Here is a 26,462-nt window from a genome sequence, read left to right on the forward strand (position 1 = left end):
AGAAGTTGCTTCGCTTGACCGAAAGTGGTGAACTGCCGAATTTGGTTTTCTCCTATGAGAAAACATTTGTTGTCCAGCAGTTTGTAAACATACAAAATGTTCGTGTTTACTTGCCAAAGAGGTCAACTGAAAATGTGCACCTTCCACCAGAACTCAAGCGCCGACCTCGGTGATGTGGGCCGTCATAACAGCCGATGGTCGCTCTCCGTTCGTATTAATCGACCGTGGCATCAGAATAAATGCCTAATATTATCGCGAAAATATTCTGGAGGGTGTATTAAAGCCTTGGGCACGCAAACATTTTGGCCGCAGACCTTGGACATTCCAACAGGATTCAGCATTATCGCACTCACAACACGCCACCCAAGAATGGTTACAAAATGATGTTCCGCTCCGCTTCATTTCCAGCGAGTATTTTGGAAATCAAGGTTGAAACTAAAAAATACCAAAGTGTCGATCACCTCAAGCAAGCGCTTCGCCGGGAATGGGCCAAAATACCGAAGAGCAACATTCGGGCAGCGTTTGACGGTTTCATAGACCGTTTGAAAGCCACAATTCGTGCCAAAGGTGACTAATTGTTGCAGTTTTTTTTATCACATCCTGTATTTGTTCGAAAAGTACTAAATGGTATTCAATCTGGTATTGGGTGAAGTGATGGAGATGGAATTCTCAAATTTAAAATAGAAATCACTGTTGTTGTCTGTGGTTAAGGTATGGTGGTTAAGGTTTGGAAATATGAAATATCTGAGGTTGAGATTTGGCAGTGGGTTAGGAGATGCGTACTGTAGTTGTTCGAAAAGTTCTAAGTTGAACTATATTTTATATTGAGTGTAGGGTGAAATTTTATGTTGCGACAACTGTTGGTGTCTAGAATTAAGATAGGGAACAGTTTTGAAAATGAGTGCTAAAATTGTACGACAAGTATTAAATGTTACTAACTTGAACGAATATATAGAAGTAGAATCCCAAAATTGTATATCGAGGCCTCTGTCTGCATCTGGTAGTGTGTTTGTAAATGTATACTATTATTGTTCGAAAACTACCAAATTTGATATTTGGTGAAGGGATGGAATTGAAATTCCGAAATGCGATATTAGGGTCTCTGTTGTTATTTGGGATTAAGATATGGAGTTGGGTTTGGAAACGCGTCCTATAATTGAACGAAAAGTACTTGGTGGTACCAAAATAAGTTTTGGAAGAAGGGAGAGGCCAGAAATCCAGAAATTTGATGTGAATGTTACTCGGCGTTAAGAGAAGAAAGTGGTCTGGGGTTAAGAGAAGAAAGTGGTGTTGGAAATGAACACTATGAACGTACGAAATGTGCATAATGCCACAAAATGTGCCGTTGGGTGTTAGGATAGACATGGAATTCTGAAAAATTGGATGTGGGTCCATTGTGCAATGGCTTTGCCTACTCGGTAAACATCAAAATGAAAGATTTTGAAGTCTCATTGTTGAAAAAGAAAAACATTTTCTTATTACATTTTCCGAAATGGAAAAACTTGAATAATATATAAAACTTTGAAAGTCTGAAAATCTGGAGGTTTTTATTGCGTTTGTACTTAAAGCCTTAACCATACACAATAATATTTCACAAATTGTTGGATTTAACATTATGTTATTAGTAAGTACAAAATTGTATCAATATAGGTCCATGTTTTGGTACAGTCCTTATATTAAAATACCCCTTATTTTAGTTATTTCGAAGGTCTTGGTCAGAGTTTATTATTGATTTGGCTGAAACTTTTTAGTTTGGTTTCTTCGGGTTAGAAACCCTTATGATAGATGTTATCTATATGTGTAAAAGAAAGTGATGTTAGTTATTATATATAACTTATAACTCAAGGCTAGGCTGAATTTGAAAATATGTACTTCTTGGCTAAGAGTATAAATAAAATAGGTAGGCAACGGCTATAGTCGTACGGGGCTGACCATGCCCTACAACACCACAATATGTTGGAAGCCCCTTTATGTCCAAATTCAAAGATTCCGGAAAACTTTAAAATGCACAATTCAAAATTTCAAGTCAAATTGAAAAAATGGATACAAAATGTGATAAAAATTGAAAAAATGCGACAAAAAATATTCACCTTTTTATTGGCTTATTTTTACACGATTTTTGTAGATGTTATTGTTTTCTGGCAAGAGACCATTCCGAATTGATGAGCATTTTAAAAAATATGGTTTATTTTACCCGCTAAATAAGGTCCGATGATCATACAAATTGATACGCTTCTGCCCAGTACTAACTCTTACTCCATGCAGAACTTCATATTTTTGCCATTTTATCCCCTAATAATTTTGTGATTATTTCCAAAATTATAGGCTTTTAGTCTGACCCTAACTCTGGCCACATGCAACATTTTATGAGGATCGGGCCATAATTGCAACATGTAGTGTGATCGACACCTCTAGCTGGATCGATTCATCTGGTTGAATCAAACATATAATACTCTCACCAAATATTGTTATTTCGATTGATAACGCGTTAAGCAGCCATCTTATAGTTGTACCATAGACAAATAAATGTATAGACTAAAAAGTTTTAAAATTTACCCCTTCCAACAGATGTCACTACGGTTGATCTTGGGCCAGTAAAGTCACTCAGGGCTAGTGAAGTCACTCGACTTCGAAAACAATTTATTCTTTTTTCTGCTATTTAACCTCTATATATTTATATTTCACGGCATAGTTGGGTAATGTCAGTGTAAACAAAGTCAGTGTTTCGTTTTCAATTGATTAATAATAATAAATCATAAAAATATTCAATATTTTGTATTTTGAGAGAATTGAGTGAGTCTACTGAACCTCTCTCACAGCATGAACGACATCTATTGAATCACTTTTTTCGAAGATAACAGATGATACAACTTTTTAATCTATACCTAATTTGTTTATGGTTGTACCTTTCAATCCAATATATACAATTGTACAATCATATTTAGTGTTCCATCTCTATGGAAACAGATAAAAAGAGAGATGAGAAATGTGGAGAGAAATATTGTCTCTATCCGAAGATCCATCACAAGCAGAGATCCAAGCCCCCACAAAACAACAACATTCATGCAGTCATCTGTATACGAGTATGTATGGATCTGTCTGTAGTGCTCTCGTGTTTGATTTGTTTTGAATGAGTATTCAGCAGACGGAGACACAACTGCGAGAGTATTGAGATACATTTGTGTCGTGGTGAAAATTTTATTTATTTTTATGCTATAACATTGGCAATTTGCAAAACAAATTTTCAGTACGATTCTAAAAGTTACGAAGTTCGTAACAGTGGTTCGAAGAAGGCGGGCGCGTTCGATTATAACATTAGCACGTTGTCGCCGTAAAGCAACAACAAAAAAATCGGATAAATTAAGTGTGGGTAAACAAAACCAGCAAAAGATACCGAAAATAAAAACGCGAGCGTTGTTCAAAATATATTTAACAGAATATAAAAATAACAAAGAGAAAGATCAAAAATAAATAAAAGAAATTTAAGCAAAAAATTAAAAGTTTTCTTTAATATTATACATTTTAAGCTGTTTTAATAAAATTCAATAAATTGTGTGTTCGAATTAAAAAAAAACTTAATTAAACAATTCTTGGTTATTTTTCAGAGAATTCACGGCATTGCAGAAACCAAACGTGTTTTCTTTATTAAAATAATTTCTGTTTATTTATTCTTCTTGTCGTCAGCTTTAACTATTGTTTCCAGATACATAATCAGCGATTTGTTTATACCCAAAACTGTTAATTGTATTTTGAAGGTAAGCCACAATAAGAACTGGAAAATTCATTGTTATTAAACAAAAAGTTTGTTATCGATAAAACAGAAATATATGTATATATAAGTTTTGTTTGTGTAAATAAATAATGAATTTAGTTTGCAGTGTTTTGTTATTATAAAAAAGATGAATAGGTTTTTTTTTATATTTTAACATCACAATGGATTTGAAATTCTGTTAGCACTTGATCCAAAATAATCTCTTTGAACCCAAAGAATTTGATGTCTTGCTAATGACCTTATAATGAATGGTTATAATGAATAATAAAATAGCCGGTCGAAATAATGTCCATATATATTTTATCTCCAAATGTGGTGTGGAATGGAAAAATATTTGAAATGCTGCCACTAAAAATGTAGCAAAAATTAGAAATTTTTATATTAAAAATTAGTTTTTTAGTTAGTTAAGAAATTAGTAAGAAACAAATAAGTTAGTTAAGAAATGTGGGCAGTAATTGGTTGAGGCATAGAATGCTTAGGTATATTTTAAAAAATTTAGGGGAAGAAAAATTAGTGTATTTTCTATCAACTTTAATTTAAAGAGATCAAACTACATGCTCTCCGGCTGGAAAATGTGTCTATGACCGGTTAAAAGGATTTATATCCTTCCATAAATTCTTCCTAAACTTTAAAGATACCTTTTGATACCCTATTGCAGGTCATGATATGAACCATAACCCCCTTATATGGGTACAACCCGATTTCAAGTATATTTTACATTTTAACAATATTTTTCATACTAATTTCGGCATATGTTGGTAATTTGAGAAGAAATCATCCTTGCCTAAAATATGATATGATTTAAGAAATTTTCGGAACTTGGCCACTTTTTATACCCTACACCACAAGGTGGTCAGGGTATTATGTCTTTGTGCATTTGTTTGTAACAGGCAGAAGGAAACGAGATAGACCCATAGTTCCTTTTGATGATCTGCATAGAATCACTTTCTGAGTCGATTTATGCATGTCCGTCTGTCCGTCCGTCCGTCTGTCCGTCCGTCTGTCCGTCCGTCCGTCTGTCCATGTATTTTTGTAAACAAAGTACAGGTCGCATTTATTGCCCGATCCATATGAAATTTTGCAAAGTCCTTTTGTTTGGCCCAAGGACGAACCCTATTGAAATTGGAGATAATCGGTCAAAATTTAGATATAGCTCCCATATATATCTTTGTCCGATTTGCCTTTTATTGTGCACCAAACGTGTAATATCAGCCCGAATTTTATGGAATTTTGCATATACACCCAAATTAGGCCTGAAAATATGTATGTCAAATTTGATCGAAATCGGTTCAGATATAGCTATAGCTCCCATATATACTGTTCATCCGATTTGTTATTTTTGTCCACCGCCGCCGTAATATGCACTATGCAACAACAATATTTGGGGAAATATATCAAATACAGCTCAGAAATACATTTCCTAAATTTTGTCGAGATCGGTTCAGATTTGGATATAGCTCCCATATATAACTTCGTCCGATTTAACTTTTATTGTGCACCAAACGTCTAATATTTGTCCAAATGGGATGGAATTTCTCACTTACGACCGAATTGAGTCTAGAAGCTAGTATGTCAAATTTGGTGAAGATCGGTTCAGATATAGCTATAGCTTCCATATATATTATTCATCCGATTTGTTATATTTGTTACCCACAACCGTAATATGCACTCCGTAACAACGATATTCAGGGAAATATATCAAATAAAGCTCAGAAATATTTTTGCCAAATTTTATCAAGATCGGTTCAGATTTGGATATAGCTCCCATATATATCTTTATCCGATTTCAAATTAATTGTGCACCAAATGGGCAATACAATTCCGAATTTAAAGATACAAATGCTTCGGCATATTTAGTCCTTTGAACTTTAAATTATAATTATAATCATAGCGTGTATGATTGAATTCTCCCATAAAAACTTTTAATTGTTATGTGGAGCTCTACTTAATTAGCAAAGTGGTGTAGGGTATCATAAAGTCGGCCCCGCCCGACTTTAAGACTTTCTTTACTGGTTTCATCTTCGGGCAATGTTTGGCATCTTTGTTTCTAATAATATATTTCATAGTAGAACCCATCTTGGCCTTGACCACTTTCATGAATTGATTTGGCTAAAACCACTTTCCCAACTTATGTGTGGTCAGAAAAGAAAATTTTGTATTCTATTGAATTTGTAGGCCCAAGAGAACATTGGTTGGGAACGTAGATTTGGAATGAACGTCTACATGAAATAAACTCCGAAAAGTCAAACTGGAACTCATTCAGTCGGGATTAGTGGAATAAGATGAAAAAAATACAAATATTAGAAAGCAGCACGGGACCGAACATTTATTTTTATCGTCATTGCATCATACTTTGATAAAATATATGGCCCTTATGGGGTATCCAACGCACAATTTAAATTGCAAAAAAATTATACCATTTTTACGGTAATGGGTGTAAAAGAGTAATTATCTTTGACTATTCTGAAATCATTTTGCCCTTATTATGAGGTGGATAAAACTAAATACCAAGCAGCATCAACGTTGGAAATACAAATTCTAAATTACAGCTAATTTGAAAATGTTTGTAAGCTCTTTACTATTCCAAAAAATTAGCTGAGTTTTCACATGAGGCTATTATACAGGGTGGGATGAAAAAACTATTTCTATTTCCGACATTTTTTGCTTTCATTCCAAAAAAATTAAATATTATGACGTTTGACTTTGTTGCAGTTTTTCCTATCTCACCCTATAGCTATAGGTCCCACATATGCGTTTAATCCGATTTTGTATTTAAGTCCCTCACTCCCATAAAATTCACTCTAAAACAATGATATTTGGTGCTAGCAATCAGAGACCTCTGCTAATGTTTTTAGAGATTTGTTCAGATTTGCAATATGGTCCCCGATTTCACATTTATAGTGCAGCAAAAGTGTAATATCTGCTCCGATAAATGTACTGCTTTGTACGGTCAATGAGCTGGTGGAATCATAAGTCGTTATTTCATTGAAAATGAGGAATGAGTTACCTTGAATATAAATCGATACAGAACCATGATCAATACATTTTTATTGTCAATTCTTCTATGTGCAGATGTAAACGAAATGTGGTTTCAACAGGATGGTGCCACTTGTCATACTGCAGACGAAACAATGGACGTATTGAAAGAATATTTCAACGACTACATTATTTCGAGAAATTGATCACTTGAATATATTTCGTGGGAATACCTGAAGTCATTGGTTTACGTGGATATTCCAGCAACGATTGACGCTTTGGAAACGTGTGCTAAAATACGCCCTCAAATGCTTGAAAATCTGGTCGAAAATTGGACCTCCATAACGACCTTTGTGCAAAATAGTTGTAGTGGAAATTATATTTAAATGTTAAATGACGAGAGATTATTTGATTATTATTAATTTGGCATGTGTGCACATTTTGGTCGGCTCAACCTGTACCTCTAAGAATGTAAGGTTGAAGTTATTTAAATACATATATTGTTCAAAAATTCGCTAATATTGATTAATTGAATCATTCAAGCGATTAAGTTCTATTTATATACATAGATAGATTACGTACATATTATATATCTATATTATGTATATAAATATATAAAATAAAGCTGTTGAATGTGTATATGTAAACAACAATAAAAACACAAAAAATATATTCGAAGAAAAACTTGCCCACTGGATTAAGAGATTTTATGCTTCAGTAAATTTTAACGAATATGTAAATTCATTTGGACATACAATATACATATGGATGTATTATTTGAAAGTTTATATTACATTTCCATATGCCATGTATGTAAATATATGAGCCATGGTTCCGCTGATGGACACACTTTAAAGTAAACAACTATGACCACTTTTAAAGGGTTTAAGTAAATACATTTTATCATTTATTTTAAAGCGGCTACGCTTATGGAGATTCCCAAAATATTTCCTCCAACGTAATTTCACCTTTTCAAAAAATTAAAAAAATATCATGAGTCTTCTTTAAGCCTCATAATCTAATGATATTTTGGAAACACGTTTACCAGATTAAATTTGAATTTTTATATTTATTGAAAACTGGTTTAGTTCGTGTCAAAAATGTATTCTTATGTGCACAGGTTGGAAACAAATATATAAAAAGCTGTTTTTTTTTTTTGCAAATTTGGATATTTTAGAAGAAAGTAAATGGAGCAAAAAACATTGGTCCAGAAAACGCAACACGATACGATACAATACAAAGCGATATGAACTAGGCCTAGATTATATGATGTACATATGGTATTAATGGTAAGATAACACTATGCCACAAAATCTATTGTCTTCCATAATTGAAAAAATAATGAATGTAGAGCTAAAAAAGACACGTGTATCGGCAATCTAAAAGTTTACAGAGCCAAGTAACCCAAAATGGGATGGCAAGTTGCCCCTGCTTATTTGGAAACTTAGGGTAAAGATTTCTTGGAATCCTTGCATTTAACTTACTACTAACTTAAGAGCATTATTTTGACCGAACATTTTAAACCCCAAGCGGAGGGTATATGGAGGGTATATAACGTTCGTCATTCCGTTTGTAACTTAAATTAAAAAATAATTTCCGACACAACAAGGTCAGCGTAAAATTCTAAGACGATTTAACCCTGTCCGTCTGTTGTAATCAAGCTATAGTCAAAATGAACAAAGATAGAAGCTAAAATTTTGCACCGATCTGTCTTTTGTCTGCAGGCAGGTCAAATTCGTAGATGGGCTATGTGGTCCACGATATCCTATAGTCCCCTATATAAAGGTAAACCACCTTACTCGATATTTTGATGACCCATATTTTTTAAGGAAGTCTGAAATTCTACACGAGGGGTTCTTTATGAGTACTTACCCCCTGAAGGAGAATTGCCTATATAGGTCCATGATATCCCACATATAACTGTTCCTCCCGATATTAGGTATTTTGTTGATTTTTGTACACATTTTTTAATGAAATTGTCTAAAATTCTACACAAGGATATCGTATAGCCCCCATACAATGTTACTTCCGATATTCGGAATTTTTCAATGACATTACCCCCTGGAAGAGAATAGGTCCACGATATCATATAGCCCTCATACAACGGTACCTCCCGATATTCGGTATTTTCATGATTTTAGCCACATTTTTGACCAGAATTGTCTGAAAATCCACACGAGGAGTGCCTTCTGAGTATTTTACCCCATGGAGGAGAATTGTATATAGGTTCACGATATCGTGCAGCCCACATATAACGACACCTCCATTTATTCGGTACATGGTTGATTTCAGCGACATTTTTGACCGGAATTGTTTTGAATTTCGTATTTAAAGTTCGTAGTGGGTACTACAACCTATGACGTCTAGGTTGTTCCACGTCTTTATATAGCCCACATATAACAGCACCTTCATTTATTCGGTATTTTGGTGATATTAGTGACACTATTCACCGGAATTGTTTAAAATGTCGTATTAATAGTTCCTAATGGGTATTGCAGCCAAGGACAAAAAATTACTTATGCAGAGCCACGTATGGCCCCATATAACGGTTTTACTTTGAGCGGTATTTTTCGACGGTATTTTTTTGGAAAATTTTCAAGTCCTTTCAAAATTGTGGAGGGCCGGCCGAATTTAAAAATTGTTTTACTTGTTATATTCTACACCATATGTATCAGCGTTAAATTCTAAGCCGAGTAAGCCATGTCCCTGCGTCCGTCTGTTGTAATTGCGCTAGAGTCCAAACGGCATGTAATGAGAAGCTAAAATTTAGCATAGACTTGACTTTTGTTAGCAGTTAGGTCAAGTTCAAAGATCAGCTATATTGATCAACGTTTTCGTATTGGCCCCATATTGGGATTTTAGCCACACTTCCAAGCGGAATAATTTAAACTTCGGTATTTAGAGTTTTTAATGGGTTCTATCTTCTGTGGCAGAGCATAGTCTATTCGGTCCACGTATTATCAGTATTTTAGGAATATGTTAAGTTTTCGAAATTAGAATTATTTTTAAGGGCTATATCTCCGAAAAGTGTTTATTTAAATAAAACGGATTCATACTATTTTTCTCTATCCTTAGAAGTGCAAATAGATTGCATAAACTCGTCATACTAACATAAATTCATTTTTCACAGGAATTTTTTCAAATTATTTTTAATTAGAAAAAATCTGAAAAATCCATTTGTTTAAATTGATTAATTTGCCATGAACCCATAAATATAAACAAAACGATGTTTAATGCTAATTACCTATTTCAAATAAAAACAAAAAATCCCAAAATCGAAAATTTTAAATTCTTAGTCATAAGATGATTATGTTTTTCACAGTACATTGATCATACCGGCTAAAAAGATTGACCTTCCTAAGTATTTTCATATCTTTCCTATTCCACGCATGTGTTTTGTTATACACCGTTCTTTTTTTCGTTTTGTTTATTTCTTATGTGTTCTCTGTTTGTTTGGTGTTTACCTACTGTTTTTGTTTTATTATTTTTACTTTTTGTTTCTTATATTCCTCTTTGGTTTGGCATTTCTTTGATTAAAAAATTGGCACATGTCTGGTCGGTCAAACATCAGCCGACATAAATTTTGTGCTAATCCAACCAAAATTTCGGTATTAGCGTCAGCAGTGACAGAGACGACTGACGATCGAAAAAAAAAACACACACACACACACAAAATCGTATTGGTCATCACATTTTTTTGGTTTAATTCCCACACACACGGAAACATGGTCTATAAATGGTTGTACATAAGAGTGTCTCGTACCCCATATTTAACAAACATGTTTATTTATGACATGATAATGAGATTGTAGAGTCAATGTATTTTGTTTAAATTACTATGGTATAAGACTTTAATCAGGGGTGTGGCGTGGATAAGTCGAATCAGTCCATTCCGCAATAGAATGTATTTCCATATTCCAATCAACTATTTTAAAAGAATTGTAATAAGCTAGTACCATAGACAGTTGAAAATATAGACGAAGGAATACTCTCACTGCTTATCATCGAAAAAAAATATATAGAAGGCATAATAAAAAATAAGTGAAAATTACGTGATGATATCGAAAAATACAAGTGAAAATGATGAAATTTTTTTCGAAATCGAGTAGGTTGACTGCGTAAATCAGAATGTTGACTATGCAAAAGCGTGCTGAGAGCCACCTGCATTTTTATACCCTCCACCATAGTATGGAGGGTATATTAAGTTTGTCATTCCGTTTGTAACACCTCGAAATACACATTTTAGACCCCACAAAGTAATATATATATATATATATATATATATATATATATATATATATATATATATATATATATATTCTGTATTTTGATGATTTTAGTGAATTTATTCACCGGAATTGTTTCAAATTTGGCATTTGAAGTTCGTAATCGATACTACAGTCTAAGACAGAAAATTATCTGTGGAGGTCCACGTCTTCGTATAGCCCCATATAACGGCAGCTCTCGATATTTCGTATTTTGATGATTCAAGCGAATTTATTCATCAGAATTCTTTCAAATTTGGTATTTAAATTTCGTAATGGATACTACAGCCTTAGACAGAAAATCATCTGTGCAGGTCCACGTCTAACGGATCTTATTGTTTTTGAGAATGGCGAGTGCATATTACATACATGGGGGACATAAACAACAAATCGGGTGAAAATATATATGGGAGCGATAGCTATATCTGAGATTTATGTGGTACCTGGCACCAAAAATCATCATGGCGGAGTGCATATTACAAATATGGGAGACTTAAAACCCAAATCGGATGAAACACATCTATAGGAGCTATAGCTAGATCTGAACCATATTTGAAGTTCTTGTTTGTAGGATGAATTGGGTCATATGTGCCGAAATATTACATATTTTGGGGCACAATAAAATTGAAATCGGTGGAAACTATATATGTGGGAGCTGTATCTAAATTTGGACCGATTATCACAAACTTCGTTCTTGGGCCAAAGAATTAATGTATGGAAAATTTTGTTTCAATCGGACAATAAATGCGACCTGCATTTTGTTCATGACGCAAACGCATGAATGTTAGTGATGAGTCAGTATTCAATTTAATTCTCGTAAAGCTAGTACAGCTGTATGGCTCTACCCATGACAATGGTCTGGGGGTAAACCCTGCAAGGACAGAAATTGTACTATTCGTTGTGCACCAAATACTAGTAGTACTAAAAAGGACCTCATTGCACTCTCTTCATGCAGGATGGGACTCATTGTACTCTATTCAGGCAGGATATGAACGAACTTCAGGGTTAGACCTTAAGACGTACACTGGATGTATGTCCCAATGGTCGTACCTTTTCTGAAGTATGGGTACCTCGTCTGGTGGCATGCGTTTAAATCCAGGGCACTCATGTCCAAATTAACCACAGTGCAAGGAGCCGCTTCCTTACTGACAACAAGAGCTCTCAAAAGCACTTCTAAATCTGCATTGAATGTGCGGCCTAACTTCCAGCCACGGAATATTTTAGCTCAACCCCAAGCACCAAAAAATGCGCTGAGAATATGACAAGCTGATTATGACACTCCTCACGTTTTGGTCATGCTCGAATCCTGGACATACCAATTAGTCGGAATATCCAAGGTAAAAACTAATAAATAAGAGACTATGTGTCCACCTTTTTCGAATTGAATTACATTGCCGTTACGATACCTGAAAATTATGCCTTGACTGGTGGTGAATCTCCTTTGGTAGGTCTGGCCAAGATGAATAAAAGCTCCGACTCTGATGTATTCTGCCCTACCCAATAATTATACACTCATATAAACTCAATGACAATTACAGAGTTTTCCAGGCGAATATTCTTGCAATCAAGAAGACTAACGAAATGGTAAGAGAAACCTGCAGTTATGGTAAGAGAAACCAGTGATTATATATGTCAATAGACAAGCGGCCCACACTTGACTGAAAGAATTCGCTCTTTGTAAAACGTGGACTCATTAAGTTTTGTTGGGTTCCAGGACATCGCAATATAGTGGGGAATGAAGTGAATGTAGCTGATGAATTAGCTCCCGAAGGATCTCAGTTCTAATTGATGAGAAAGATAAACCACAAATAAGCTATTATCCCTCATTGAAGAGGCTGAAAGAATATGGAACTTGGAAATGGGTTGCAGAGAATCTTTTGTCATCTGGCCTATAATCTCGAGGAGAACAACAAGCTCCAATCTCTAATTTAGTAGGTCTAGTCTATAAATCGTGGTGGGCATACTGACTGGTCACTACAGTATCATAAATCTGACCTCAAGATGGGACAACAGGGTTCCTGACTTCTCAAGACTACTCTGAATATGTCCCATGTTATCCAACAAGAGTCATATGCTATTTGGAAAGTGAGAGATAGAACAACTTTGCCCAAGGTATTCCCTGGTATGGCATTCCATCCTGCCAACTATAATTCTCTCTATAAATCTTTTCTTCACCTTCTCGCTTCTATATGTATCCTATCCCATTTCTATTTCTTCCTATGATGAACACAATGAACCAAAGGTCGCCGAGTGAACCAGATGTCGAATTTCGAATTCCTTAAACAAAACAAACCATGGCTCCACATCTAAATGATTCCGCCAAATTTCCAATTCTCTTCAATTTAGTTTAAGTAGCTACTTTTCACTCAGAACCACTCTTTTTCAATGTTAAATATGTTTTCAATTTAAAAATTCTCCGAATAAAGGCAACAAAGAATGAACAGCATTTTTAAAGTGTTTTTTTTTTTTTGTTCACATCCACCCATCCGTCCATTCTTTAAAACTGTTGCTTTACTCTTTTCTCTTCATAGCCTTTTTGGGTGTTCATTAATTAGTTATGATTAATGATGGCAATAATGATCTTTTTCGTTTATTAACTGAAATAAATGTTGGGTTCGAAATTTTTGTGCAACAACATATGTGTGCTGGAAACGGAATAATTAACTGTTGGGAGAAATATTTTCCGAAAAAAAGAAATCATAAATAAAAATTTTGAGTGTTCTTTAATATATTTCAAGGTCGAGTATTTAAGAAATAAATTGGAATACATCAACACACACATTAGGGAAGAATTGTCAAATTATTTATTGTCCTAAGAAAATGTTGGATACTCTCAAGCGGTTTTTAAATGATATTCAAGCGGCAACATATGGATGTATGTACGAAATTGAGAAGGGTGGTTCAACACAAACGTTTTAAAAATTGGCCATATGTTGAAATGAGTAATAAATTCCAAAGCACTGATGATCTAAGATTAAAATCCAAAAGTCTTTGAATTTTTGGGTCAAAAATTACAAAATGTTATTGAAAATAATTCAATGTGAAAAGAAAAATATTTTTTTAATAACTAAAATATTGAGAACGAAAAGAGAACATTTTGAAACCAAGATTAAATAGCTAAAAATTAAAACCCAGATGTGCTGAGTTCAATTGAAAATAGTTATTCTTAAATATTTCGTCACTACATTCTTTTTTTTACAAAATGAAGTTCCCTCATCCCTTCTATTGTATAAGCGTGAATATTATTTATATTATTCACTAAATTAATTCCTTTTACTTTTTACTGATTTATCCCACATTTAGATATCAAATTTCGTGCCGACAAACAAACAGCATGAACTTAACGCCCTGCTGTATTGTTTTTTTTATTAATTGACTTTTAATGAATGCCGTAAAAAATTGTCATGAATTGTCATGAATAAATCTTCTTAACAATATCTTTGCTGAAAAAAACCATAAAATTCTAGCAATAATTGCTCATGTCTAAATAATCATGGGTGCAGCTTTTTTTTTTGTATTAAATTGCATTTAATACCGAAACAATTTTAAATGCTAATTTAATTTGGTATTTCTGCAATTATTTTTAAAAATAAATCTTTATTTATTAAACTTCAATTGTGCTGCCAAATAAAAAGTAATTATAAAACGAGTAAAAGCGGCATTAACGAATTTAAATATCCCCTACGAAGTGGATTGTTTAACAAAAAAACCGATTGTTCCAAAATCCATTAACATTTGTGGATCGCTTTAAAAGATCCGTCTCTCTCGCCTATATATACAGAATATTTTTATACCCTCCACCTTGGAAAGGAGGGTATATTAACTTTGTCATTCCGTTTGTAATATCCTTAAATATTCGTCGTAGACCCCATAAAGTATATATATAACGATGTCCGTCTGTCTGTCCGTCTGTTGAAATCACGATACAGCCCACATTATTTGACGTAGAGCGCCAAAATTTAGCAGAGCAATTTGTATTGTGTCTAGGATGGTTGGTATTGAAAATGAGATATATCGATCCACGTTCTGGTATAGTCCCCATATAACGGTACCTTCCGATATTTGGTATTTTGATGATTTATGTCACATTTTTCCATGGATTTGTCTGAAAATTGGTATTTGTAGGTCATAACGGGTCCCTGTGCGTGTGGCAAAACATTACATGTTTAGGTCCACGTTATGGTATAGCCCCCATATAAAGGTACCTCCCGATATTCGATATTTTATTTTTTTTTGCCACATTTTTTCACGGATTTGTCTAAAAATTGATATTTGTTGGTCATAATGGGTTCCAGCTCCGGTGGCGAGACATTGCATGTATGGGTCCATGATTTGGTATAGCCCCATATAACGGTAGCTCCCATTATTCGGTATTTTGATGATTTTTGACACATTTTTTCAAGAATTTCTCTGAAAATTGGTAGTTACAGATCATAATGGGTCCCAGTTCGTGTGGTGAGTCATTGTAATTATAGGTCCACGTTTTGGTATAGCCCCCATATAACGGTACCTCCCGATATTCGGTAATTTGATGATTTTTGCCACATTTCTTCACGGATTTGTCTGAAAATTGGTATTTGTAGGTCATAGTATGTAGGTCCAAGATTGTATGTAGGTCCACGTTTTGGTATAGCCTCCATATAACGGTACCTCCCGATATTCGGCAATTTAATGGTTTTTGCCACTTTTATTCTAATTTTTCCTTTACCCTTAGGTGGAGGGTATTAAAAGTTTGGCCCAGCCGAACTTAATGTTTTTTTACTTGTTTCATTATATTTTTTCGCGGTGATGCAGTCTGCAATTCAACGAGAGTCTTAATTAGAGAGTATTGAATTAACAATTTGGTCTGAAGTCTAAAACCCGGAAATCAATTATTGCCAAACATAAATAAAAATGTGTTTCCTATACTTTTTAATGGTAAATCTAGCTAAAGAGAAAAAAGTGAAATTCATTCTTTACGAACTATTTGGCCTCATTTCCAATATTTCGAAATTCTTTGAATTTTATCATTTTATTTAGATCACAGCAATTATAAACAAATGAAAGGTCGACGAAATCATAAAATTATTTTAAAAGCAAAATAGTTTTCAATGTCAATGACTTAAAAAAAATAATTCAGAGCACGCATAGAATAAATTAACCGAGTTTGCCATGCAATTGCATAATAAAAAATTGATTATATTTTAGCAAAATACAGAATTTTCATTAATTTTTTGCGTTTTTTGTTTATTTTTAAAATTAAAATATGTATAATGTTGCATGTAATTTTTATAATTTTTATTCATTCGGACAAGCAGAGACTCAGGGTTATATTCTATCAAATTTTGAAAACTCAATTATTTTGGTCCAACCTTGAACACAAGGTTGAAAAAAAAAAAACTTTAAGTTAAACGGAACAGAAGGTTAACCCAATATGCTTAATATACATGGTGGATTAATGATGTGTACTTGCATAAACCCAAAAGACACCCTCAGACGAAATGTGTTCTATACATCGTCATTGCATGCCTAAGTGTTCCATACGACATTGGTTTGTTTAAGGTAAAAATTTGCATTTCGAATCGTTTGGAGCTGATATCGGATAACTGGATTTTATCAGTTCACCATATATCTCAAATGACAAAAATGGCCTGTGGGATACTTAAGTATGGCACAGGCAATATGTGTCCTTATTTTGTATCCGTGTATTTTTTTTTTTTTGTATTTTTCATACGAATCATGCAAAAAATAATTTGATAAGTGTAACATTTAGCATTACAAGTAAAGACAACTAATTACCATCTGCATTATAGTAGGCAAATTAGTAGCAGATGATGAAAGCTATATTCTCTACACTTTACCAGTACGCATAATAATAATGACACATTTATATGCAATTTACATTGATAAAATAAGACCCAAGCTCAATCCCACCACAAGGCAAAAAAAAAAAAAAAAGAGTTCGCCCAGGCCTAACTCCACCATTTGGATGGAACTTGAAAATTTTAAAGATGTCGACAAAATCATCAAAATGCTGTTCGAAACATAGTTTGATTACAGACAGACCGCTAAATCGACTTTTACGCTGATCCAGAATATATATACCTTGTAGGGTCTATCATATGTACTTCGAGGAGTTGCAAATGGAATAACATGGCTAATATATCTTCCATAGAATGGTGGAGGGTATAAAAATGGAGTATGTTTTCTAAATATAAAATGACAGACTTTTTTGAGCTTATTAATAGCTCGTTGAGGAAGTTTTGTAAGCACTTACTTTCTATGAAATTTCTACGTTAAAGTAAGGGGTAAGGATACTGTGTTGTAAGTAGTTACTGGGGTCAAAATGTATTTTCATTTCATACTTATTATTTGGAAGTGAGATTGTTTGCGGAATAATATCTGCTATCACACTTAGACTCCTAGCAACCATCCTCAATACCAAATTATGCCGATTTTGGGAATCGCAACTACTTACAAATCGACCTACTAAGCCAATACTTTTAGGTACATAGTGTCTTATAATTTATTGGTCGAAAAAATTAACCCTCAAGAGAGACAGCTTATGTTCAAAAATAGCTAAAAACTCCTCCATAAGTCTCAGAATACATCAAAATTCTGCAAAATTATTCTACAACATACATTTTAGAAGGACGCGCTTTAAAATGTCAAAAACTGGAGCACAGATTTGCTCGTTTTCACTCAGGAATGAAACTTGCTAGCGAGCGGGATTGCTCGAAGATTGCAAGTTTTTTTCGCAGATTACTCTGCACTATTTTGTTTTGTGTGAAAGTGCACCTGAGGGGGAGCATGTTTTAAACAGCCCACTTACGTTTAGGCTTCTGTTTCACTATGAAACATCTTTAGTTTGGTCTATAATTGAACCATGAATCACTCTACAAATGAAAAATGCTTGTAGATAATTGAATTTTATTATCAAAATTCAAGGTGGGATACAATAAAAACTGCAACAAAGTCAAACGCCATAACTTTTAAATATCTTTTTAAATTTTGTTGAATGGAAGCAAAGAATGTCGGAAATAACATCAAAGTTTAGAATAAATTTAGATTATTTCGAATTGGTCACCTATGGCACGAATTATGGCCTTCAAACGGCCAATGAAACCGTTACACGCTGCCGAATGTTGCTCTACGGTATTTTGGCCCATTCCCGGCGAAACGCTTGCCTGAGGTAATCGCCACTATTTAGCGCCAACTTGCTTCCCAAAAAACTCCAGACACAAAATTCCAAAGGATTGGGATCCGGAGATTTTAGTGGCCATTGTGCGCTGGAAATGAAGCGAGGAAACTCATTTTGTAACCATTCTTGGTTGGAATGTCCAAGGTCTGCGGCCAAAATGTTTGCGTGCCCAAGGCTTTAATAAATTCTCCAGAATATTTTCGCGGTAATATTCGGCATTTATTCCATGGCCGGCGCTTGATTTCTGGTGGCCAACCAAATGTGCATATTTTCAGCTGACTACTTTGGCAAGTAAACACGATCATTTTTGTTTGTTTACAAACTGCTGGACAACGAATGTTTTCTCGTTAGAGAAAACCAAATTCGGCAGTTCATCACTTTCGGCAAAGCGAAGCAACCCTTTAGCACTTTTTAGTCTATTTTCTTTCTTTTGCGGCGTAAGTTCTTGCACTTTTTGGAATTTCAATGGCTTTACGCCGAGCTCAGTTTTCAATATTTGCCGCATGGAATATTGCGATATGTTCAGCTCACAAGCCATTTTTCGGCCACTGCTACGCGGTTTTAGATCAAGTCGCTTCTTTACTTTTCGAACCATTTCTGCTGACGTTGCTATTTTCTGCTGCTCTAACGATAGCCACTTTTGGTTTTCCAGTCAGAAGAAATCACACTATCACGCTTGAATTCCATCCCGAAAATATTTTTTCTGGAAATTTCTCAAAAATGCTTTTGTACGCTTGTAAACAATATAATGAGCTGTCGCTGGAATAATTGTAACAGCTCATTATAGCTCAAAGCATCCGGAAAAAGTCACAGTTTGAGGAGGTATATGGGCTGGTGGCATCAGTGGACAGTACTTCTTCAAAGATGCTGCGAATCGTAAAGTAACTGTGAATGGTGAACGCTACCGTGAGATGATATAAAACTTTTTTCAAAAAATGGAAGACTTTGACTTGCGTGACATGTGGTTTCAACAAGACGGTGGCACATGGCACCCGAAATGCGCAAAAATTGACGTATTGAGAGGCGAGTTGTGTGAATCTTATATTTCACGTTCAGGACCGGCCAATTGGCAGCCTAGATCGTGCGATTTAACGCCTTTATTATTATTGCTTAGATTTCTTTTTAATGGTTTATTAGCTAATTCGAATCATTGTTATTGCTTGGAATATTTAGAAATTGTCCTTAAAGTTTTCAAGACAATTTTTTTAATGGAGTTGGAAAATTAAAGAGTAATTTTTATAGCTGGCTTACTCCATATATACGTAGTTTTGTGACTATTATTTTGCAATAATTTTTTTCTCCCTGTACTGTCACATTTTCCTTTGATGTTGGTAGCCAATTGTTTAGCGTATCTGTATGAGTGTGTGTGTTTTTTTTTATTTTTAACAAAATTTGCGTAATACCTTTTATGTCAACAGTTGTTTTAACAATTGTTTAACTACTGCAAAAACAATTTGAACTATACGGGCCAGTATATATTTTCCGTCGTTTTATCTATTGCCCTTATATAGCAAGGGTTCGAAAACAACACGCAGGCATCGAAAGCGGAATGGGTTTACACAAATGTTTAGAACTTGAAGCGACAATATTTGTTATGTCAAGTATATCGCTGGCGTTCGGCGTTTCATGTGAATTACCTCTTTTGTGGCGTCATTGCAAAGTGTCATTCATTGACAAGTTCATTCATTCGAATGAATGTGTAAATTTTTATAAAGGTATCGACGACATTAGAGTACTGCCAATATGTGGCATACGCGTTTGCACATACATATATATGTAGGTACATACGTGTCTGACATAACGACTTTTTTCCGCTATGCTAATTGAACAAGATGTGATAAGTGTTGTTAATCAATTGGAAATTTCGCAAAATATTTCCATATGATTAAATTTCAAAGAACTTATCTAAGTGTAACAGGGCATATTTTTTCAAAATAAATTACGATGTACTTGTTTTTAAAACACGGGGAATTGTATAATGTTTTGAACTAATAAAATATTATAAGAATAAAATATTATAACTGCAACCAACTTCAGACTGCTGTCATTTCTAAGCCACTCATCCGACAGCTGTTAAAATTATTCCAGTGATAGTTCATTATGTTTTTAAAGCATTTTCAGAAATAAAGTTATTCGTGATGGAATTCAAGCGTGATAGTGTGATTTCTTTACGTTTGGCTTGAAAACCACATGTGGCTATCGTTAGAGCACTTCAGCATTTAAATGTGAATAAATAGTTTGTGTCTCGTACCATCGCTCGTTATTGTGATACTAGTGGCGTAGCCCGACGTCAGGGAAGTGGACGGAAGAAAACAGTAACATCAGCAGAAATGGTTCGAAAAGTAAAGAAGCGACTTGATCGAAACCCGCGTCGCAATGGCCAAAAAATGGTTCTTGAGCTGAACATTTCGCAATATTCTATTCGGCAAATAAAGAAAAATGAGCTCGGGGTAACGCCATTGAAATTCCAAAAAGTGCACAAACTTACACCACAACAGAAAGAAAATAGACTCAAAAGAGCTGAAGAGTTGCTTCGCTTGGTCGAAAGTGGTGAACTGCCGAATTTGGTTTTCTACGAGGAGAAAACATTCGTTGTCCAGCACTATAAATGAAATAATCATGTTTACTTACCAAAGAGGTCAGCTGAAAATGTGCACCTTCGATTGGCCACCATAACTCAAGCGCCGACCATGGCGATGGTGTGGGCCGCCATAACAGCCTATGGTCGCTCTCCGCTCGCATTAATAAATGCCGAATATTATGGCGAGAATATTCTGGAGGGTGTATTAGACTCGGACACGCAAACATTTTGGCCGCAGACCTTGGACATTCAAAAGGACTCAGCACCATCGCACTCTGCACGCGCCACCCAATAATGGTTACAAAATAAGGTTTCTCGCTTCATTTCCAGCGCACAATAGCCACCAAAATCTCCGGATACCAATCCGTTGGACTATTGTGTTTGGAGTATTTTGGAAAGCAAGTTTGGCATTACAAATACCAAAGTGTCGATCACCTCAAGCAAGCGCTTCGCCGGGATGGGCCAAAATACAGCAGAGCAACATTCAGGCAGCGTGAGACGGTTTCATTGGCCGTTTGAAGGCCATAATTTGTGCCAAAGGTGACCAATTCGAGCAAATCTAAACTTATTCTAAAATTTAATGCTATTCCCACATTATTTGCTTTCACTCAATAAAATTTAAAAAAATAAAAATTTTGGAGGTTGATTTTGTTGCAGTTTTTTATCTCGCCCTGTATTTCTGGTATAAGTATTAGAAAAAAAATATTGTTTATTTCTTTATATAAAACCAACATTTTCAACATAAGGGTAAGGGTATATAGAAGTGTTCTAATGTTCTCAACCATCTAAAGTCCCCTCCCCCATTTATCCGTTCTGCATAAATTAAGCCAAACAAAGTCCAGGAAAATATTAATTACAACGAAAGTAACAAAAATTCAAAATACAAATATAATTGAAACTTCACATGACCGAGCGAACAATCAACTGTTATGTCGTTATGGTGAAAAAAAAAAACAAACATTAAACACCATCATCGCCTATACGAACGTGTTAGCTGACAGCATTTACGCTGCTGGAGTCATTCCAGTTACTTTGTTCGAGTTCGAACAGCAGTATCCAGTAATTTATAATTTATGGTGATGGGTGTCAAAATGACTGACATGTTTGGTAATTTAATATGGCAAACTTTGTTGTTTTTCTACGCTTGCATGAAAAATTTAATTATTGACAATTATGGCAAGCAAAACAATTGAAAATTAGTTTTGAATCTCTCTCATATGCATATAGTACATGTTGTCATACGAAATGTACATGTACTCATCATGTGTGTGTGGAGAGAAATGGTAATAGCTGAACTAAATTGCCAAAAACAATGTGACGAATGGATTTGGAGTCATGTCATGTGGTTTATGGAAGGCTTGACAAAACCAAATAAATTATTTTGAATATGTTTAGGGGATAAGTTTTCATAGAACTTTAACCATAAAAATTAGTATGAATCATAATTTAAATTACACTATGCCTCAGGGATGCGAAAACCAAGGTAAAACAAGCTAAAAAGTATCAATCGGGTTTGCCGACATATGTATATCCTCAGCCATTGTTCGATTATTTAAATAAATTTTGACTAGTGTTATATTTATTCAAATTGTTGATCCTCTATGGAGTAGATTTCGAAGGAATGTACCAATATTGACCATTTCGCATCGGGCCTAAATAAATATGATATAAATACTGCGACGTGTCAGGCTTGGACTTTATCGACTACTTCCTTCACTTTATTTGAAATTTGTGATAATTTTTAGAAAATGCTCAAATGTGTGTCCACTTTCAGACTTTAAGGGTGCAAATACATAAAGAGCTTGAAGTCATGGCTTGGCATATTAATGCCAAATTATAATGGAAAACGACGGCAGGATTTTAGTGCGGCTCTCTAATTCTTTTGTGAAATGTCACAAAATAGGCCGTGCCATGACTTCAAGCTTCTTATATACTTAGCCCTTAACTAATACACATACAAATATTGATATGGGAAAAATTAGAAGAAAATCGAACATTTATATCCAATTTTATGCATTCCATATTCATCTCAGGTTTCTGGTTAAGAGCAATATTTAGATATAGCAACTTGTAAGAAATCGCCTACTTGTTTCTCAATTAATGACAGATAAAAGTATTGAAACCTATGTGGATGAGGTACCAGGTACGATATATTCTTTCTTCACAGCAGATTTTGTGTTATTACAAATAATGGGCTGCGTGAAATATGAAGAGTTCCGGATGCTTATTTCGGATTTTATGATCCTTTTGGTTATTAAAAACTGTGACCCTTTCTGTGGGGGAGGTACCAGAAGGAATAGTCCGATCTCTACCATCTTTATGACAGATTTTGTATTGATGGAAGTATTGAGATATACCAATTCTTAAATGGAATCGGATGTTAATTTCGCTTTTAATGAGCTTCATGGATATTCAAAACGTTGTCCCCTTGTGGGGGAGGTACCGGAAGGAGTGGACCTATATATTCTATCTTTACAACAGAACTTTTGTTAGTGGAAATAGAGGGATGCGTGAAATATGAAGAGATCCTGATGCGGATTTTATAAATGTTTCGGTTATTCAAAACTGTGGCCCTTTGTGGGGGAGGTACCAGAAGGAATGGTCCGATCTCTTCCGTTTTTATAACAGATCCTGTGTTGATAGAAATATTAAGATGTACCAAGTCTAAATGGAAGCGGATGTTTATTTCGTGTTGTATGAGTTTAATGGTTATTTAAAACCTTTTGTTCGAACTTTTGTGGGGGAGTCACCAGAATGAGTGATATATTCCATCTTAACAGCGGACCTTGAGTTGATAAAACTATTGCGATGTGTAAAATTTGAAGAAAATCGGACTCGTACATCACATTTTATAAAAGTTGTAATTATTATAAATTTTGACCGTTTGTGGGTGAGGTACTTGATGCAGTTGACCGATATTGCCCATTTTCGCAACTGACGTAGTACTGACGTAAATACTAGGATTTCTCTTTTCTGTGCAAAAAATTATTTTCTTTGAAAAATTCGAGCTTTTGTGGACAGGTACCAGAAGGAGTGGTACCATCATACTATGAAGAGTATATTAGCTTTCTCATTCCGTTTGTAACTCCTCGAAATACTCATGTCAGACCCAACAAAGTATATATATTCCTTATCAGCGTAAAATTCTAAGTCGATTTAGCGATGTCCGTCGGTCTGTCTGTCTGTCTGTTGAAGTCAAGCTACCTTTTGAACGAATCGAGATATAATTCTAAAATTTCCGTGTTTTCATATAGCCGGTACCTCTGGATATTCTTTTTTTTTTTGATGATTTTGGCGACATTATTCACCGGAAGTGTTTTAAAATTTGGCATTTTAAGTTCAAAATGGATACTACCGCCTAAGAAAGAAAATTGTCTGTGCAGGTCCATGTCTTCGTATAGCCCCCATATAGCGGTACCTCCCTATATTCGGCATTTTTATGATTTTAGCGTCATTATTCACCGGAGTAGTTTTAAATTACGTATTTAGAGTACGTATTGGGAACTACAGTCTGTGACAGAAAATTGTGTATGTAGGTCCTGGTCTTCTTATAGGCCCCATATATCAGTACCTCCCTACTTTAACGATTTTAGGTACAATACTCACCGAAATTGTTTGAGATGTAGTACTTGAAGTTCGTAATGGATGCTACAGCCTGTTAAAGAAAATTGTCTATGCAGGTCCAGGTCTTCGTATAGCTCCGATATAACTGTACCTTCCTATATACGGGTTTTTGATGCTTTTAGCTACATTATTCACCGTTTATTTCAAGTTTCGAATTTGAATATGGTAAAGGCTTATGACAAACAAAGCCTTTGTAGGTTCACGTCGTAGAGACCCCAATATAACGGCTATATTTGGTATTTTTAAGATTTTAACAGATTTTATTTTTGGAAAATTTCCCAATTCGTTCCAAATGGTGGAGGCTATTAAAAGTTCGGCCCGTTCGAACTTACTGCTTTTTAATTTAACGAGACGAGTATCCGACATACATCAACATCTTTGTTCAGAAGCGAACATGCCCTCTTCCACAATGGATAAACAATTTTAGTAAGCATAACTCTAGGTTGAAAATTTTCCAGATTTCTACAAATATTAAATCTTTATGGTATGTCCCACGGGTATGTACCGAGTGAAGCTTTCTAGCATGTTTCTCTTAAATATTGCCTATTTTTGAGAAAATTCAAGATGGGGATGATTGATTTTTCCCATATTAGAATGCAATTTAAATATTAATATAACAATGTTATAAGATTGCAGCAAATAAGAAACTCCGTTCGGAGTAACTGCACACGGAAATATAACGGACCATCAAAAATGTTTGAAATGTTTCTTCGAAATATTTACATTTAGTCCAGTGACTCAATATGTTAGTGTTTGAGGCAGACAAAAAACTTAATATTTTTGGAATTTGCTATAAATTTTAAATGAAATTAGTAATTATTAGTTTTTTTTAGGTATTTCTAATATGACACCAATATTTTCTTAAAAATCACACAATTGACTCCACCCCCAGTTATTTAAAATCTGTCTGTTAAGAATTCTTCATAATTTAACTTTTCTACTTTTCTTTAGCTACAATTTAAGAATCACGTTATATATGACGAAACATTAAATTGATAACACTAATTACCCGGTAATCCTTCGGATGAAGCATTGTTAACGAATTATCATCAGTACCTTACCTTCCCTGATTTGGTTTGATGAGTTCATAAATATTTAATGATTTGCAGATTATGTTCACACGACGCCAGGAATATTGTTAAGCTTAAGGACTTTATACAAACACGGTGAATTCGTGGCTCGTTTGTGTGGGTGTATGTGTGTGTGTGTGAACAAATGTGTCCCATTGGCACATATGTTGCGGATAGACCGTGAGTACAATGATGCGGCATTTACACAACCAACCAACCAGCCTTTGGAATGGAAATCTCTTACATTGATTAAAAAGAAAGCTGTTTAAATATTTAACAATGACATGGCTAAAGATTAATAATATTAACAATGTAGCAAGATTTCAACATACAATCGAGCTAAGAGTGTTTTTACCGCATGCACGGCGGTTGTGGTGGTTGGGGCAACACCAAAATGAAAGGATGTGGGTTTTGTATGCCTTACATCCGCCTTGATTACACATACCGTGAACCGTAAACATGTAAATATTTACGCCTAAAGATTTACTTGTGTATGTCAACAGTAACTCGCATACAACATGTGTAATTATATATATGTAGGAACGAAGTTCCTTGTTTGCCAGAGGATATTTTCCTCAAACTCAAAAAATTTATTAAAATTAATTTTCGGTTTTAACAATTTGATAGAAAGCTAGTACCTTGTTTTTAAAAATTTAAGATACAAAATATCGAGGTTACTGTTACCAAATAGTGGACTTGCATGCCCCATTTTCCTATTCAAACATAATATGGAAAAATATGTCCACCTAATTCATTTCGTTTGCAAGCTATACATTTTGAACTGAAGGCCAAACAGAGAGGCAGGCATGGCTAAATATACAAAAAAAAAAGGAAAAACTTTCCACAAAAAATTGCCGGCTGATCAGCATAAGGTTTTATGTATTGGTATAGAAAATAGGTCATGTATGTCCACGTTTTGGTATAGCCCCCCATATAACGGTACCCCCCGATATTCGGTATTTTTATGATTTTAGCGACATTATTTACCGGAACT

General features: G+C 34.6%; 1 protein-coding gene across 2 annotated transcripts in view; it reads left to right on the forward strand.

Annotated features, from left to right (window-relative positions):
• Positions 1-3,674: 3,674 nt before the first annotated feature.
• Positions 3,675-26,462, forward strand: part of LOC131804330 (uncharacterized) — a 105,589-nt gene continuing 82,801 nt past the window's right edge. For both annotated transcript variants that reach the window (XM_059127070.1, XM_059127072.1), the window contains exon 1: positions 3,675-3,755. The gene's annotated coding sequence lies outside the window, so the exon portion shown is untranslated. The remainder of the gene's footprint in view (positions 3,756-26,462) is intronic.

Source organism: Musca domestica, unplaced genomic scaffold (assembly GCF_030504385.1).
Source record: "Musca domestica strain aabys unplaced genomic scaffold, Musca_domestica.polishedcontigs.V.1.1 42, whole genome shotgun sequence".
Classification (NCBI taxonomy): domain Eukaryota; kingdom Metazoa; phylum Arthropoda; class Insecta; order Diptera; family Muscidae; genus Musca; species Musca domestica.